The sequence below is a fragment of the Ambystoma mexicanum genome, chromosome 10 (genome assembly GCF_040938575.1).
Source record: "Ambystoma mexicanum isolate Mex_15411 chromosome 10, UKY_AmexF1_1, whole genome shotgun sequence".
In the NCBI taxonomy this organism is placed as follows: domain Eukaryota; kingdom Metazoa; phylum Chordata; class Amphibia; order Caudata; family Ambystomatidae; genus Ambystoma; species Ambystoma mexicanum.
The window spans coordinates 1,312,286,432-1,312,302,641 of record NC_090932.1 but is presented as its reverse complement, the minus strand read 5'-3'; the positions used below and the strand labels follow the sequence as shown (position 1 = coordinate 1,312,302,641).

General features: G+C 45.9%; 1 protein-coding gene across 2 annotated transcripts in view; it reads right to left on the bottom strand.

Moving 5' to 3' along the window:
* The window catches only part of MORC2 (MORC family CW-type zinc finger 2), a 959,542-nt gene extending 958,683 nt beyond the window's left edge, over window positions 1–859 (bottom strand). Inside the window, exon 1 of one of the 2 annotated variants that reach the window (XM_069619348.1) lies at window positions 442–859. The gene's annotated coding sequence lies outside the window, so the exon portion shown is untranslated. Of the gene's footprint in view, window positions 1–198; window positions 333–441 lie in introns of those variants that run through there. The other variant, XM_069619349.1, reaches the window with a different exon arrangement.
* Window positions 860–16,210: the final 15,351 nt, after the last annotated feature.

Genomic DNA, 16,210 nt, shown 5'->3' with positions numbered 1-16,210 from the left:
CCACCTACCCGTCTTTAACGTTTACCTGCACCTACTCTTTATTATCCTTACACCCAACTTTCCTTGAATTAGATCTCCTTTTCCTACCCTGTCCAGCTGCGTGCCCTTGGTTATTTCTATCAACGACACTCCCATGTCGATTGTGATTGTCCTGCAAAGGCCCTGATCTGCTAGTCCCCGTGGCAATGACCCACTCACCCCCTTGCCCGCTCACACCACTCTTTGTTCCTCCTCTTCCGGTCTGCCCATGTCCTGCAGTGCCGTCTCTTCCGGTGGCCACGCGCCCCCTCCCTCCTAGGAGACACGTGTCTCCCAGCGCGCGCTTGGCCCAGCCACGTGCCCCCAGCGCAGCATGTGCTAGCCCTGCAGCCTTTCCTTGCGCCGGCTCCGCCGATATGACTGCCCTTGCTATTGTGCTTCCGCGCTTGCTGCTCTCTCTACCTTCGCGGTTGCGAGGAGCAGGGTCTATAATGCAGCCATCGGTGTTCTGCAGCAGCCCGCCTCCAGTCCAATGAGTATGTTCAGTGGAGATGACGCACACTCAAAGGCGGAACGTGAGTGGACGAAATGGCCGATATTAAACAGGCCGCCCCAGCCTCAGAGGTCCGCCTTCATCAGGTGACCACGGCCATTTAACGGCGGCGGATGCAGCGACTGTCTTCTTGTCTTGCGGGTTGGTGGTGCGGTGCAGAGCGAAGTTCACGGCCGTAACTGTAAGGTGGCACGGGTGTTGCCTCGGTGGGAGGCTTCGGTGTGAGGCAGGGACTACGCTGAAGTCGAATGCTTTGTAATACTCTCCCGAGGGGGCGACGCTGTAGTTTCGTCTGGTCGAGTGGGGGGTGGGTGAGGCTTCGTTCTTGTTAGGGGAGGAGCTGCTACTAGTCTTTCTGTGGGCTTGTTTGTGGAGGGGGGGGGGGTTGGGTGAGTATGCAGCCCTTCCTTCTAAGGGGCGGTACTGCCGTGTTTTTGTGAGAGGGTGGTATGTGGGGTTTAACTAGTGTGCACTGCAGAGAGGTGGTGTTGGCGGGAAAGAGCGAGATAAATGGTTAGCGGCGAGCCATGGGGTGTTTATTTTGCGAAGGACAACATTGCTCGAGAATGGTAACTGGCATCTGTGATGATGCACAGCTTGCCGCAGTGATGCTACTGCGGTGAGAGCGAGCATAACTGCCCCGGCAGTTCTTTAAAAAATGTGTTTTTGTATAATTATAATAAATTGACAAGCGCCTTCAACTAACATTTTAAGATCTTTCACCTTACTTTTAGGTGCCCAACGTTTTTTTGAAACGATGCCGGGTCGAGTAAGTATTGAACAATTAAAAACCTTGGGTCGACGTTTTAAGTGGGTTTCATGAACGTATACGCGAGGTCTGTTGGTCTCAGAACCGAATCACAGAAGAAAACGCCATTTTGAGCGCAGAAGACTTTCACGACTACTGCTGTTCCTGCAGGGCGCCGAAAGCGGGAGGGAAGGAGGAGGAGGAGCAAATTAGTCCACTCTGAACGGTGCTAGCGCCATTGTCTTCCCGCTTGTTTCATTGGAATACCCAATGATCGTGGTTCAGCTATAAACAATCAAATGTACCCGCTCTTATGTATCTCAAACACTGGCGAACGGTTTGCAACATTTTGCTCTCTTAGAGATGGAATGTTTTCGGTTTTAAAACTTGTGCACCGAGGGATCAATCGGTACCACAGATGCTGACTTAACTTTTGCAATTCTTACGGGTTTTATCGGAAAGATGCCCCTTTTATTCTCCCTGACTAATAAGTATTCAAATCCATAGCGTTTAGATACAGTACGATTCTGTATAATGGGTGTCTTACTGTCAATAGCGCTTATTGCATTACGGTCTACAACTTTGATTGCCCTTTAAAAATAAAATGTTCATATTTTGGTTGGTGGGAAGCTAGACTGTTAGAATAAAGAGACATTGTTAAGCCCCAGGTAGAGCTTTTTTTTGTCGGGAATGTTTTCAAAAGACATCTTCTTTCACCTAAGATCATTCCCCAACCCAGTCTTCACCTCCCCACCCTCATTTGAAAAGTGTTTACCGAAGCTACGTCTGCCCTCAATATATACCTTAATAACCTAGCCAGGCTGTGCTGCAGAAAGTCTTCATGGACAATGAAGATAATAATTGACGTGGAACCCAGCTAGCTCACTATAGAAACCATAATAAATCCTTTTGTTCTGTTAATGCCGGCAGTGGTGACTAATGTTCTAAACTGCACATGTCCACATTTAAAGGTGGACACACATGCATTTTAACAGTTGCATTATTTGTATTGTCCTCATGTATAAACTTTTTTTCAATTGACATGTGAAAAGAACTCCAAACGCTTCCTCTTTTCACCCAGACCAGTGCAGGCAAACTTGACCAGCTGGTTTGTGAAGTAGGCTGCAGATGCATTAATACTGCCCTTCATATGCCCCAGAGGCCGATGGCGAGTCTTATTCCAAAGACTGCATAAAAATATGAATTGGAAAGTATCAACTTCTAAACTATGGACTCTTAAGGACCTGCAGATGTTAATATGGAGTGGGTGCTATTACAGATGCTGCTTGACCATCCAGACTGTTCCTTGTGCATGATGTAAGTCAGCTTACGGAAACGAGAACTAACAAGATAATATTTCAATAGAGTAATTTAGGCAATGACCCCCATAATTTAAACTGGTGTAGGCTCTTGGGAGGATAGCTCGGTGGCAACGTGCTTGCCTTGGATGCAAGACAACACTGAACACATGTTCGATTCCCCAGGTCCGCGCTTAGAAACCTCTGGGTATTAAGCGCCGCATAAATAACCTATCGGATATCTTCCTCAAAGAAAAGGTAATCTTTGGGGCCATCTGGGACCTAGAAGAGGAACAGGCTAGATCTCTAATCCAATATGCACAGAAGAAACGTCTACACTACAAGTAACTGGGAGCTTCAATTAATTGTCCATTGGTTAGTCTGAGTTGCAACTGACCAACCCATAGAAAACCCCATCCTGTATGCACAAAGAGGGTGTGCTATGCTGAGACAGCCGTGGTCAATGTCAGAAAAAGCCACTGCAGTCAATCGGCATGATGTCTGGCAGTACAGCATATGTACTCCTGGAGTATCTGTGGTAGAAAAGTGAGCAACCTTAACAAGGTGTCCAGAATAATCAGAGGTAATAAAGTTCATTGCCAGACTTGGGCATCACTGGAAGTAAAAGCAGTCGGTCAACTTTTTGACAGTATCTGGACGAGATGTGGAATGTGCATTGGTAGGACATGCCGAGTTAATCCGCATTCAGATAGCTCAAACCTTGTGCTATGCGTGCCCTATAATGTTGAAGGATGTATCCCACACAGTTACCTCCTTTTTGGCTTCTACCTGAAACTGGAGCCACTTTCCTCCACAAGGAGGATGACTTCATCACAGAAACCATAGTGACTCTTCAAAGTAGAACACTGATAGTGTGGTAGGATACTGTGTCCAGGAAACTACCTAGGATTGTTCTCATCTGTGAGTGGAGTCAACCCTACTCTCACGATCCTTGAACTTTTGAGGCTGCTATGGAACAACCCTAAATTACTAGAGTGAAGTATAATTTTATCGAGATGCACGTTGGCCCATATCTGGTACCACCTGAGAACTGTACAGCTTGATGATGAAGGCTAAGCTGTGTTTAAGTATCACACATCTGCTTCCTGGAATGTTTGTTCAAGTGAACATGTCTCTATAATCCTCTAGCTTCAGATAAAGGACCATCATAGTGTGTTCCATATGGATAAAGCCCGAAGCGGCAAGTAATCTGGGAAACCTACCTGGATTAGAGTGGACATAGTGACTGACAGTGTGGATTTCCCACTGGTAAAATCATGTTGCACTCCCTGGTGAATGGGGAGTGTGTAAATAAGTCTAATCTGTATTACCATGCACCACTTTACCCTTCCGTGCGATGAAAGGTATGCATGACACAATTTTGTCATTTCATATATAGCGTCGGACTGATTACACTAGGCAACACCGTACTATGACACTGTGGAGTACACAGCCTACATTGGTGGCCTATGGAATGACCTATCCTACAGCCCTCGTTTTGTGGATGAAGCAGAGTAGATCTGAGTGCAGAAAAGGATGGGTTACATGGTGATTAGGAAGAGGTTTAATGCTTCAACATACAGTTATTCAGTGCTAGCCTTCTGTGATGGATCACTGGGACACGAAGCTCGGTGCTCACCTTTCTGGCTCCTCTGTATACTGTTCATCATTGACTTTATTCAGAAAATAGCTCTCCACTTATATTTTTCACAATACAAAACAATAACAAACTACATTAATAGCCACATTGATCTTGGTGTCTTAAAATCATTATACACAAGCTAAATCTACAGTCAAACTTGTATCAACTTGTTTAAATACAAACCTTCGTATCACGCACACAGGCGCACGCATCCCACCCAACCTGTCAAAATAGTGCCTGTTCTAGCCTCTAGCATTCTCTTAAATGCAGATCTTAAACATTTTGAGACTGCTAACGCATATGCAGTTTGGGTGCAACTGTTCAAGGCTCAGATAGCTGGCGAGATTGAGAGCTGGGCTAGGTGGCTCCAAACCAGGGTGAGCCAACGCACCCTTGCCCGGCAATGAGCCCTACAAAAAAAGAAAAGGTGTGCCTCATCCTCACACCCCTGGCATCAGAGGGCATAGGGACGAGGGACAGGACCCACTCGTCCACTTGGCAGACCCATTGGCCAATGGGAGTATGCCTAATCGAAACTTAGCAAACCAGCTTTTTAATTTTGCTGCCATCAGGAGGTCCCGATATACCCGGACCCTCAGATGTCCCTGAGCTGCAATCTTTTTTTCCCCATTAGGCAATTATCCACCATCCTACACCACGCCAACTTTCTGAAGTTATTCTTAACCACCACCTTGTAGGCACTACCCAACCTTGTGGGGTCCCTCCTAGATTCCCCCAGGCCAATGTTAAAAAGCATGGTTATTACATGCCTAAACCAATGAAGTTACCTACCACCTGGCAATGAGAGCAGCTCCTCCAAACCTGCCCTAAACGGAACTAAGGTTTTACTGTTCCAGATCAACACTGGCTGCATCATAATCGAATCTCGTTATGGCCAAATTAGCATGCGACTGGCGTACATGGCGCAATAGGGGGTAACCCCTACAATGATTTCAAAAATCTATTTTCGGCTATGTGAATGGCGGTGCAATCATTTGCACCCCATAGATTAACTCCATAGGTTATTCCTGGCATTGTCTGGAACTGGTAGATCCTGAGAGGTACTGAAAGAGCTCCGCAATCAAGTCTTGTCACCGGATTCCTAATAAGGCTGCACTGGCGCAAGTGCGATAACAAGCACTTGCTATCTGGTCCTGCCATTTTAGTTTATTTGAAAAAATCCACCCCAAATTTGTGTAAGAGTCCAGACTCTAAAGGCTGCCCAGTTGAAATTCGCCCGTGCTCGGACCTTTTTGCGCCCAATGCCAGCACACTGCAAAGTTTTGGTTTTGTAGAAGTTGATTCTGAACATAGCTTATTGAAAACATCTAATTGGTTCTGCAGGCCAACCAGAGTATTTGACAGTAAAACTGCGCCATCCGCAAACAACAATAAACCCCATTTTCTATTACCCAACATTGAGCGTTTCTTGCAGCTTCTAAAAATCCAGGGACTAGACTCTTTATAATAAAAATGGCAAAGGCGCCGCAACGCACCCCTGCCTAACCCCAATATCAATAGATCCTGGATCGGTTAGTTCACCAGACAACCCCCAATGTATCTGTGCCGTGTTGCCAGAATGTAGAGTTTTAATAGCATTACCCAGGGATGATGCAATGCCTAGTTACTCTAGCACAGACCACAGAGAATCCCTTGGGACTGTCAAATGCCGTAGATCTATTTAAGAGGTCTCGAGCCATAGCAGTATAATATGCTTTATTTGAGACCAGTCTTCAAATAATTTATAGCCATCCTTGTATTCTGTTCACAATATCAAATAACATTTTGAGTGATGTGCCCTCTATAAAGTTGCTGCACAGAATGCACACACGAAGAATGCCCCTCTCCTTACTTCCTGAATTCGCACTATGCAGATCTAAGGACAACCAAATAACGTGGACATACAAATGTATACCAGAAAGACCTGATGTATACCAGTAAGACCTGAACGGTTCAACACAATATCCTCTACTTGAGCATGTGTTAGTTGTCAACCACAATAGTAGCACAGCAACAATGGATGCTCCTGGTTGGTGTCTGCCTCCTTTGGGCTACCTTACTTTGAGCTACTATTCATGCAAAACAAGGGCCCACAAAAGAGGGCCACGACAGTCGGGACCAGGTCATAGCTCCATAGGGGACCTAATAGGAGTATTACTTAGATATATTCAGCTCCTAGACCCTTCTTTTATTCTCCCTGAGTCTGGAAATCCAGCCTATATTCCATATAATTGTGTATTCCAACCACAACAGTCCTAGAAATTTGGTGTTGTTGGTAAATGTTTATTCAGCTTTTTCTCTGGTACCACCACCGTGGCCTACCACAAGTAGCTGTGCCACTGAATTTCCTATCCTTTTGATGACACTATGGTTGATTTGTGATGCACATAACATGTTTCACAAGTTTATGCACTTCAGCCAATTTACCTTGGTTTAATATCAACTATTCAGCTCCTCGTTGAGTAACATCAAGTGGCACAGCGAGTAGAGCGCTCGCTTTGACATTCGTGCAGATCCTGCTAACGCAGGTTCGAATCCCGGCGGGGCCAAACTCAGCCTTTCATCCTTCCGAGGTCGATAAATGAGCACCACACACCGTGGGTAATAATAAGCAGCGCTCAGATACCTGAGGGTTCGTAGCGCTATATAAATGCCAAATTATTATTATTATTATTATTGGCTGCAAGTGTGTTTGGCTGGTTCAATGGTTCCAAAGCATCCAGAAAGTCTTTCCATTCTCACACGTTCTCCGCCGCATGTTGTTTGCACTTAGCTATTGGTAAGAAGGCTCACTTGATAATGATCTCGAAGTTGTATCTATTGATTCATCTGCCGCTTTAGCCATGATTTCTAACACATTGTGTTTTTTTCCTCCTGGCCTGAAACCTGCCTGATTTTGTATTATAAATGAGGACCTGTGTAGAGGCAAAATGTTCTCTACTTTGTCAAATGCTGGCAATACATGCTAGATAGTGGTCAATAACTAGCACTGGGTGGTGCTGAGTAAGCCCACAACCTGTTAGTGGGGTGGGGCGTGACTTCCTGACTGGTACCAACTGACTGTTCAACCAATCACACTGGGCCTGGTATGGATGTCTCCTTAACCATCTTTGGTGGTTGGCAGTTCAGGACAAACTCCAATGCCGACTCAGCAGTGGCCCCCTTCTCTTTGCCTGCATGTACTAAAAGCAGCTTGAGAGTGATCTTGGTGGGATTCCTGGACAGAACACTCAAGAATGCACCAGAAGCAAGTTCTCAAGGCAAATGATGCAGGCTTTTTGTGGGTGAGTTGCAGGGTCGAGGGCATGCATCGTGTACATACTTTAAACCTTATGATCTGTCGTGCTACTCCTGGTGGAAAGGTGGTTAATTTGCAAAAATCCAATGTAGCACAAGAGGCAGTGCCTCTTGCGTTAAAAAGCGAGCATGTGGGACCATTGTTCGATATAAAATAGACCCCAAATTAAAAGAAACAGCACTGCAAAAAAGCTGGGCACGTTAAGTTTGTTGGCCTAACCCATTGGTAGTTGGCGATATGGGCATGGTTATGGAACATACGTACAAAGTCCACAATTCTGCATTCAAAACTTTACAGCTGCTTTACGCAGCATCTTTATAGTTATCAGGTTTGTTGTGGGAGCAGCCCTTCCCTGCAGGTTGTGAGGGAGGGAGAGCCATGGACGAAGGGTGCGTTTGTTCACAACCTTTTTGTTATTTAGGCTAGTATTCTTTCCATATAATTAATTGGTTGGGAAAGCTGTGAGACTGAATGTTCCATCCCATTGCTCTGGTGTGAGGTCCCAAGTATCTTTGCTTTTTACCTGGTTTGGTTTACCTGATTCTTACCTCATAAGATAGCAGAGGTCTCATAAAATACATCCCCTGAGAAACCTTCTCTGGGGTCGGGGTGCCCCAATCAACATGTTTCCTCATGCAAGTCCCTTTCCCCAGCTCTCAGCATGAGTTCCACTAGTTGGCGACAGCCCTTTGTGTTTTTTTCAATGTAAATATATTGTTTTGTTATACTTCTAGTGGGTTTAAGCTTGCTATTCTTTATGGGTCTCCTTACCAGGGGCCATTGTGTTAATCAAATACCAAGTTCAATGGGCAGACTGTCTACGAGAGAGTAAATGGGATGGGGATATCTCTATATGTATTATTACTTGTCTGCCACAGTGAGCAAAGGGCTGTTTTGATTTATTTTGGAGTGGTGTTTGAAGGTCTAAATCCACTCCTCAGACAAATGGGTGGCTACTAAAACTTAAATGAATGCAACTTTGTGATTGGGAGCAGAGATTTAACACTCGGCCTGCAGAATTCCTGTTAAATGTAACCATCTGCATCCTTACCTTACTACTGGGGATGAGGTCTGAATCACAGAAGATGCTGCTTACCAAAAAGAAATGGTGAGGAAGTTGGGTTCTTTCACTTTTCTATGAACTATTCTGCCCCATATAAGCATGTACTGGATGTCCAACAACTATAGAGCACCAAACAATCGGCAATGTACGGGAAGTTGCAGGCTGTTTAGAACTTCCTGCCCTGTCAATGCGTGCACCCAACACGAAGAGGCAAATTTATTGGACAGTAAATCGAGCCAGAGTCCTCTGATTGCACCCTCAGACAAAATGGTTATAACAAATAAACTAATGTAATATTGCTATTCTGAGGAGTCCATCTCTAACCTGAACTGTCACTGCAAAACTATATATTTATTGCCACTGTAGGTGCACCTTTCACAAGCTAGAACTCCAGAAGTTTGTTTCTTCTTGTGCCCAGCAGTATCACCAGTCACTTTATAGCAGTCTTTTATCATTCAATATGCTTTCCTTCCTCAGTGGCCATGTATCGACTATCGGCAGTCAGCAATGGTTGAATATTGCCAGACTGGGGCTGGGGGCTCTCAAAATTCAGGGAGGCACAACTTTTTCTTTTCCTGGATATTCATAAATGATATCTGCAACCTCAACACTTTTTATATGTGCAGAGAACACTTAACTTACTAGACAGCCACAATGTAGAAGAGTGCTGCATTTGTAAGTGACAGTAAAATGAACCGAGTCGCAAGAAATATGCCCTAGCTTCAGAAGTCCAATTCCTATGAACAGTGGTGCCTTGTGCCCAAAAGTAACAATGCTCCCCAGAATGTAGCTGATGCAGGTAAAGTATTTGTGTTAGTGACTCTTCAAGAGAAGAGCTGAAACAAAGTTACTGGTAAGTAGAAATTATCTTTCAGGTTTCACTGCTCGGTTAGACCACCAAAAAGCAGTGGAATGGAAGGGATACAAAGACTTGTTCTCAATGTTATCCTATGGAGGACCAGGCGAGACAAATGCTTTGCATTTACTTAATCCTCTCACCCGTTGACTCGGATTGTCCCAGATGACTGGGGGTTGCTGGATGTTGGTTTTACCACCATTGGTTCTGGTGAGACGAGCCGCAGGTGCAAGTATTCTTCCAGTTGGGTCCAGAAGCAGCATGCAACTCTTGGTGAAGGAGGATTCAGACCTTCAGGAGACTTCAAAGGATGAGGGAAGGCAAGTTCCTGTGACGGCCACCACAGACAGACAACAGCAGGTGACCTTCCAGTCTCAGTTGACTTCATCCCTTGAAGCTGGGATGCTGAAATTCGGCAGGAAGCTGACTTGCATCACAAGCTGGAAGCCACCAAAATTCCACCTGTAACTGTGGAATGGTGACTCTTCTATCAAGGTAGCCCACTGGAGAGCTGTCGGTCAACCAGGTGTTCCGGGAACACTTCTAGAAATTCAGGAAGGCTGAATCTTATAGAACACGTTGCGACTTGTTGGTCCCACCAGTGCAGGGGTTGATGTACCGCGGAGGGCCTTTGCATATCAGGTAGTCCAACATGGCTTCACTGAGCCAGGCCCAGAAAGGGATGCTGGGGCTCTTCAGGGGTCTTTTACGGCTCTTCAGTCGGCTATTCTTCTACAAAGGGTTTCTTGGCTTCAACGCTGATATGAAGAAATGGCTGCAGTAGTCCACTAAATCAATTTTCAGAAAAGGGCACCTGGTTGATGCCTTGCTCTGGCCAGGGGGGTAGTATCATATATAGAACAAGAATGAGCAAGGTCATGAGAACCTCACTGCTGAAAGAGGAATGAACAGATTCCTGAGTTGATCGCACCTTCATGTGGTGGATACAGAGTACAACATATAGTTTCTGCCAAATTTTTGACAGGAAGATTCTGTGCACTGCAGTTCAGATTTAATTTATTTGCAGTGAGTGTTTCAGATACAGTTGATTTAGTGGAACATAAGATACCTCAACATTTATACATTTTCATGGTATAGTACCCAGTTTACATGGAGCAAATGTTGAATATGTTGTAGCATCATTCTATTGCTTCTACATCCTCTATGGAATCCTTGGGAAGGAGACTAGAGAACTTAGTGGAGTAGTCGCATAATGAGCAGCACAAATGCATAAAAACAATGTAGGGTTGAACAACACACACAATAAAACAAGTCAACACAACAGTGTTTCAGCCAATGGGTAAGCTAAATGAGCTTGGGTGGTGTTGCCTTCATCAGAACGGGATGTTCCAAAGATAGAAATATCCTATGAGGTTGGATCTGGGGAGCGCAGTGTCTCGAAGGGTCTCAGTGTCTGCGTACACTGGAAGGATTTCAAGGTCCTTGGTGTGGCCATTCCTATAGGAGGCCTCTTGCTGGGTGGAAGTTCTAGATACAGGCAGGCATATTGAATACAGATTATTTTCCGAGAGGGTACATGACGCGCTAGTTGGTGTAGTGGAACGCTGATGTGCTTCAACTGCCGGCGCTCGCGTAATCCAGAATGGCTCAGTCATGATGCAGTAGTCCTCTTCTACAAAATACAGCCTGGAAGCTGATCCAACCCCAATAATGGTAAGGGATTTGCACCATTGAAACAGCCAGTATTTCACGGACAACTGTTGGTTTCACTCATGTCCCACACCTAGACTCCTTGGCAGCATGCATGTGGCGTGGGACAGGCGGTCCCACCCACTCCTGGGCCATGTTCACACAAAGGCTTCACTAGCAAGTGCATGACCATGTATGGCATTTCCTGATCTGGCCATGCAGGGAGAAGGCCAAATATTGCCAAGAACAATTGAAAATATTGTTGTGTTGCCATTTTAGGGCACTAGCCACGTTTAGTAGCCAGACGTGGTAAACTCGATGAGCGCATTTGCAGTGACGATTGAGCCCTTACTGAGCAGTACGTTTCATGCTTCTGAAATGGGCACTGTCTGGCGAAGCACAAGTGGAGTCCTACGCAGAGAACCTGCGTTTTATATATCTGTGATCCAATCTAATCGTTCAAGAGATGTTCGTGGCCACACATGGCATAATGGTTGGTCTCCAAACTAAATGGGGGTGGGAGGTGGGTCCTGCTTATTCTTAGTACCATCTATGGAGCTATGATGGCTACATGATTAGATTCAGTGGGCGGCAAATTCGAATAGTTACCTACAAGGAACCATACGAAGCATAGACTAAGATAGCCCGATGTAAAGTGTGCTCCAAACAATAGGCACTATTAGGTAGTAGGTTTCTGGAGTACACTCCCCTTTGCAACTATTGGTTGTACAGCAATCAGTTGGATGATTGCCTTTTCAAGACTCCTATTCTCCTTTCATGTCACGACCATGTTACTTGGGAACGGTTTGATTTGATTTCAACTAACTCATTCGCAGAGAGGTAGGTTATAACAAAACAATAACAAAAAACATTTCTTTAGAAAAAGAAATTGGGGGGAGCCCCCCCCTAAACCCCTGCTTCCCTTTGCTTCTGACACTACCCCAACTCCCTCCCCCACCAGTTTTAACCCCTTACCGTACGTACCCCAACCCCCCCATATTAATTATTTTCCCTGTTTCTTGTTATAAACACATCTTCAAAGAGCTGTCTAGCATATTAAACCCTCACATCTGGGCCAGAAGTTGTAGAGCATTGCTCATGCAACACTACTACCATTTGAGAGACAGAGAACTACTATTTTGCCTCACTAAATAAAATATTCTGCGGACTGGCACAATTGCAGATTGGGCAAGCTGGTGGACTCCAAGATGTTGGACCTAATGTATGAGAGCAGCTTAATTGAAAGACTATTAGGGTAATACATTTCTCAGGATGATGGTAGTTGCACTTTCTGGCACAGACCATACGAGTTCCAACTAAGAACTCCCTACCTCCTAGAAGCCCCCATGACCTGCTTTTCATGATGGCTGCCAGGTAAGCAGCATCGTTCAGGTTCTCCAGACAACCTAACATTTATCCTGCTTGACTTAACCCATCAGCTCTTTCTATCGTGCAACCATTAAGTAGTCTTTTTTGCACACTTGGCCTTGTTCTCGTACGGTTCGCATATTACAATCACTTCTAGTATGGGCCACAGGCTCTCTAACTAGCCTCTGCTCCTCCCATAATTTCACCAGGAGACGCTGCAGTTGGGTTCATGCTTGCCCTCTCAACATAATGGGAGGGGTTGCATGGTAGGTCTGCTCTATTTTAGAACATCAGGAGGCTTCCTTGTGATCAGTGTAGCTGTCTGAGGAATACTTCCCCTCTCCCACTGCAGCAGATGGAGTGGTGGAACACAGGTGAACACGGCTCTTCTGATCCGTCGCTATTCAGATCTCCTTCCACAGCGTGTGTGTTGTCAGAATATCAAGTACTAACAATTGGAGGCTATTCTGTTTTGTGGGCGGGTTTGCTCAGGGCTGCCATCTTTAGCTTGAATTCTCCTGTCTTATATGGATATTTGCAATGTCGGACAGGGCTAGACACTTTCAGGGGGATTACTAGATGGTCAGGCAGTCCTGGTCTTTTCGATCTTAGATTGTAACTTTGAAAGCTTCCAGTTTGTTTGATAGCATAGTTACATCACTCTGGGGGTTTATTTATTGCTGTGTTTTTATAGCAGCGCACAAAGCCCATGGGCACCTAGGCGCTAGTTACAGGGAGTGCAAGGTACAACAGTTCAGTGAAACAGGTGAGCCTTGAGGTTCTTTCTTAATGAAAGGTAGGAGGGGTCGACACAAGGTTGACTGGGTAGATTGTTCCAACGGGGGGCTGCACAGGCTGGGAAGCTGCAGCCACCAGATCTTGTTTTTTTTCATTTTTTAAAATTCCCCGGTAAACCCTTGGTATGGTAAGGAGATGGTTGTTTGAGGAACATAGTGGTCTGGCAGGTGTGCATCTTGAGTTTCTGGGCACAGTATGGAGGTGCACTGTTGGAGAGGCAGCCATCTGAGATGGGGAGGACTTTGAATTTAATCCTTTCCCTAATGGGGAGCTAGTGAGCAGCTCTTCTGGCGTCAGAAATGTGGTCCTGTTTCAATTGATCCATGGCAGCTCGGATGGCGTTGTTTTGTACAATTTGCGTATTACATGGTTTTCTTTGTTGTGCCACAAAGGAGGGCGTTAACAATAGTCTAATTTGGACCTAAGCGACAGCGATGGGATCGTCAGCAGAAAGAAAAGGTTTGCCCGTGTGGATGAGCTTGATCGCATATCACCTGCCTCATGATTTTTGTAAGAAATGCAGAGTCTCCATATGGTCAAATAAGGTATTAGTGTAGATAGTATGGAGGGTAGGTGAGACTCTGGAGGTGGGTGTAGGAGATGCAGAAACTTCACCAGTGACAACTCTAGAGGGTCTTCCTGCAAGGAAAGAGATACATTTTTGGCAGCTGTGACAGGAAAGTGAACAGAAGTGGTGAGGTTGTGGCAGATAGTCGGGTGGTTGACAAGGTCAAGGAGCAAGTAGGGAGAGTTTGCCTGCATCATTGAAGTCCTCAAGTTGGTTCTTTAAGCCAAGGAGAGCTGTTTCAGTGCCACGTCTTGGGCGGAATCCAGATTGTCAAGAGCAGAGAAATGTGTTGTGTTTTCAGGAAGCTTTGAATTTGGAAATGGGCCACTCTGTCAATGATTTTCAGTAGGAAGGTGACAGTGATTATAGGCTGGTAGTTGGTCAGAATGGCAGGATCCAGCAAGGCTTTTTTTGAAGGGGGGAGGAGGGAGTATCCGTGATTCTTGCTGTGAGACCGGTATGTGGTAAGATGCAAAGGAGGAATTGAAGGTGATGAAAGTAATCAGGGCTTTGGTGCATTCCTTTACAAGGGATGAAGGGCAGCTATCTCCTTTACACCTAGATGGTTTGAGGCATTTTACTATGGCAGTGAGATCGGATACAGAGATGGGTTTGAAGGTAAAGTGCTGAGCATGAACTGGAGGGCCTGCTGAAGGGACAGGTGCCCAGGTAGCAGGTGTGTGGGAGGTCTTGGAAATTACTTTCATTTGTAATTTGGTGGGGTGTGTATTTTTTTTTAATTTTTTTTACTGTGAGGGTGTTTTGTACATAGTTACACCATTGAGAGTCTTTTACGAAGGTGGAGGGCGGCTTAATCTGATTTGAATTCACAATGAATAGCAAATAGCTCGCGGGTGCTAGGATGCCGTGGTGATCCTGTTGTAGGTTAGCAGCTTTAGTAGTGTGGATGGCTTGTTTGTCGGTTAGTGAAATGTTAGAGAAGGTGTCTTTGTTCTCTGGTGTAGGATCTTTTTGCCACACAGCTGCTAGTTTTCTGGCCCGGATCCAGCCAAGGTCTTTGGAGAACCAGGAGCTGTCATGCCTAGGGATTTTTGCTGTGCAGGCTTTGAGAGGGGCTCGGGAGTTGATGGCGTTGGTAAGCAAGGAATTGTGGTTATCCAGGGCACTTGTGTCCAGGAGCTGGGGAGGTAGGTGATTGAGAAGGGGGGAGTAACTTAGCACTAGATTACGCAAGCTACAAGCTATAGTAGGGGATAAGGGGATGTTAACTTTGGTGTTTGGGTGGGGTATCGTGGAGATGTGGGGCAGGGTTGGTTAGACAGGGGGAACAGACATATTAGTTATGGTCCAGGATGCAGCCATTAAGGTGAATCGGTGTCAGGATACACTGGATGCAGCCAGGTGCTGCAGTGGAGCTAGCTAGGACCTCTGAGGCGTTGGGGGCCGCGGGGTCATCAAAACCAATGTTGAGGTCTCCCAGAATGAGGAGTTGGAGATTTGGTTTGAGGGTATGAGCTCTGCTTTGAAAGTGATGAACTGACTAGTGGGTCGGTTGATGAGGCGGACAGTGATGGTGGAATTGGGAGAGCAGCACAGCTTAGTGGAGATGGGTTCACCTTCTGAGAGGCAAGTAGAATCTAAGGCATGTAGTGCAAGGGAGTCTGTATATAAGGGTAAACCCACCACCTTTTCTGTTGTGCACAATGGCATAGCCAGGGTGGATGGCAATAGTGCTGGTGGGGCTGGCTGAGGTAGTGAGCCAGGTTTCAGTGACAGCCAGGATATTGGATGTTTTTGACGGTGAGGTCCTAGATGCCAGTAGCGTGAAGTGTATCAGTGGGTTGGGGTAATTATGGGTAGTGAGCAGTTGGGTGTGCGAAATCACAGAAGTAGTGCAGTAGCAAAGGCAGAGGTTGTGTCTAGAAACTTCTGGTGGGAAGGCAACACAGGGTATTTGGAGTTTGAGTGCGGGATGCAAGGAAGTGTATCGCCTAGGCAAAGTGCTGTATTTGGTGTGCAGCTTGTAGGTAGTGGAGCAAAGACAATCGTGACCGGATGTATATAAACACTCGTCGAGGTGGGAGAACCAATTCAGTTGTTGCACGAGGGTACGTTTAGGGCAGGAGCATCCTCCATGTTGGGAGTGATGCATGTTGGATCATTGTCGCGTAGAGTGAGGCTGTACGACGAGCAAGAGATATACTTGGTTCAGGGAGGCGGGGTGCGACTTCTGGAGAGTGATTGCTGGGCCTTTTTGTACAAGCCCATTGGGGGCTGCAGAGCGGTCATGTACAATGCTAGGGTTGGCAGAAGAGTGCTGTGTTTTCGATTGGGCAGTGGAGTCCTTAGGGATGGGTGACTACCATCTAGTCGAGAACGCAGTGGCAGGCACTAGGTGCAGGGGAGGGTGTGGCAAGAAGGGTGTGCG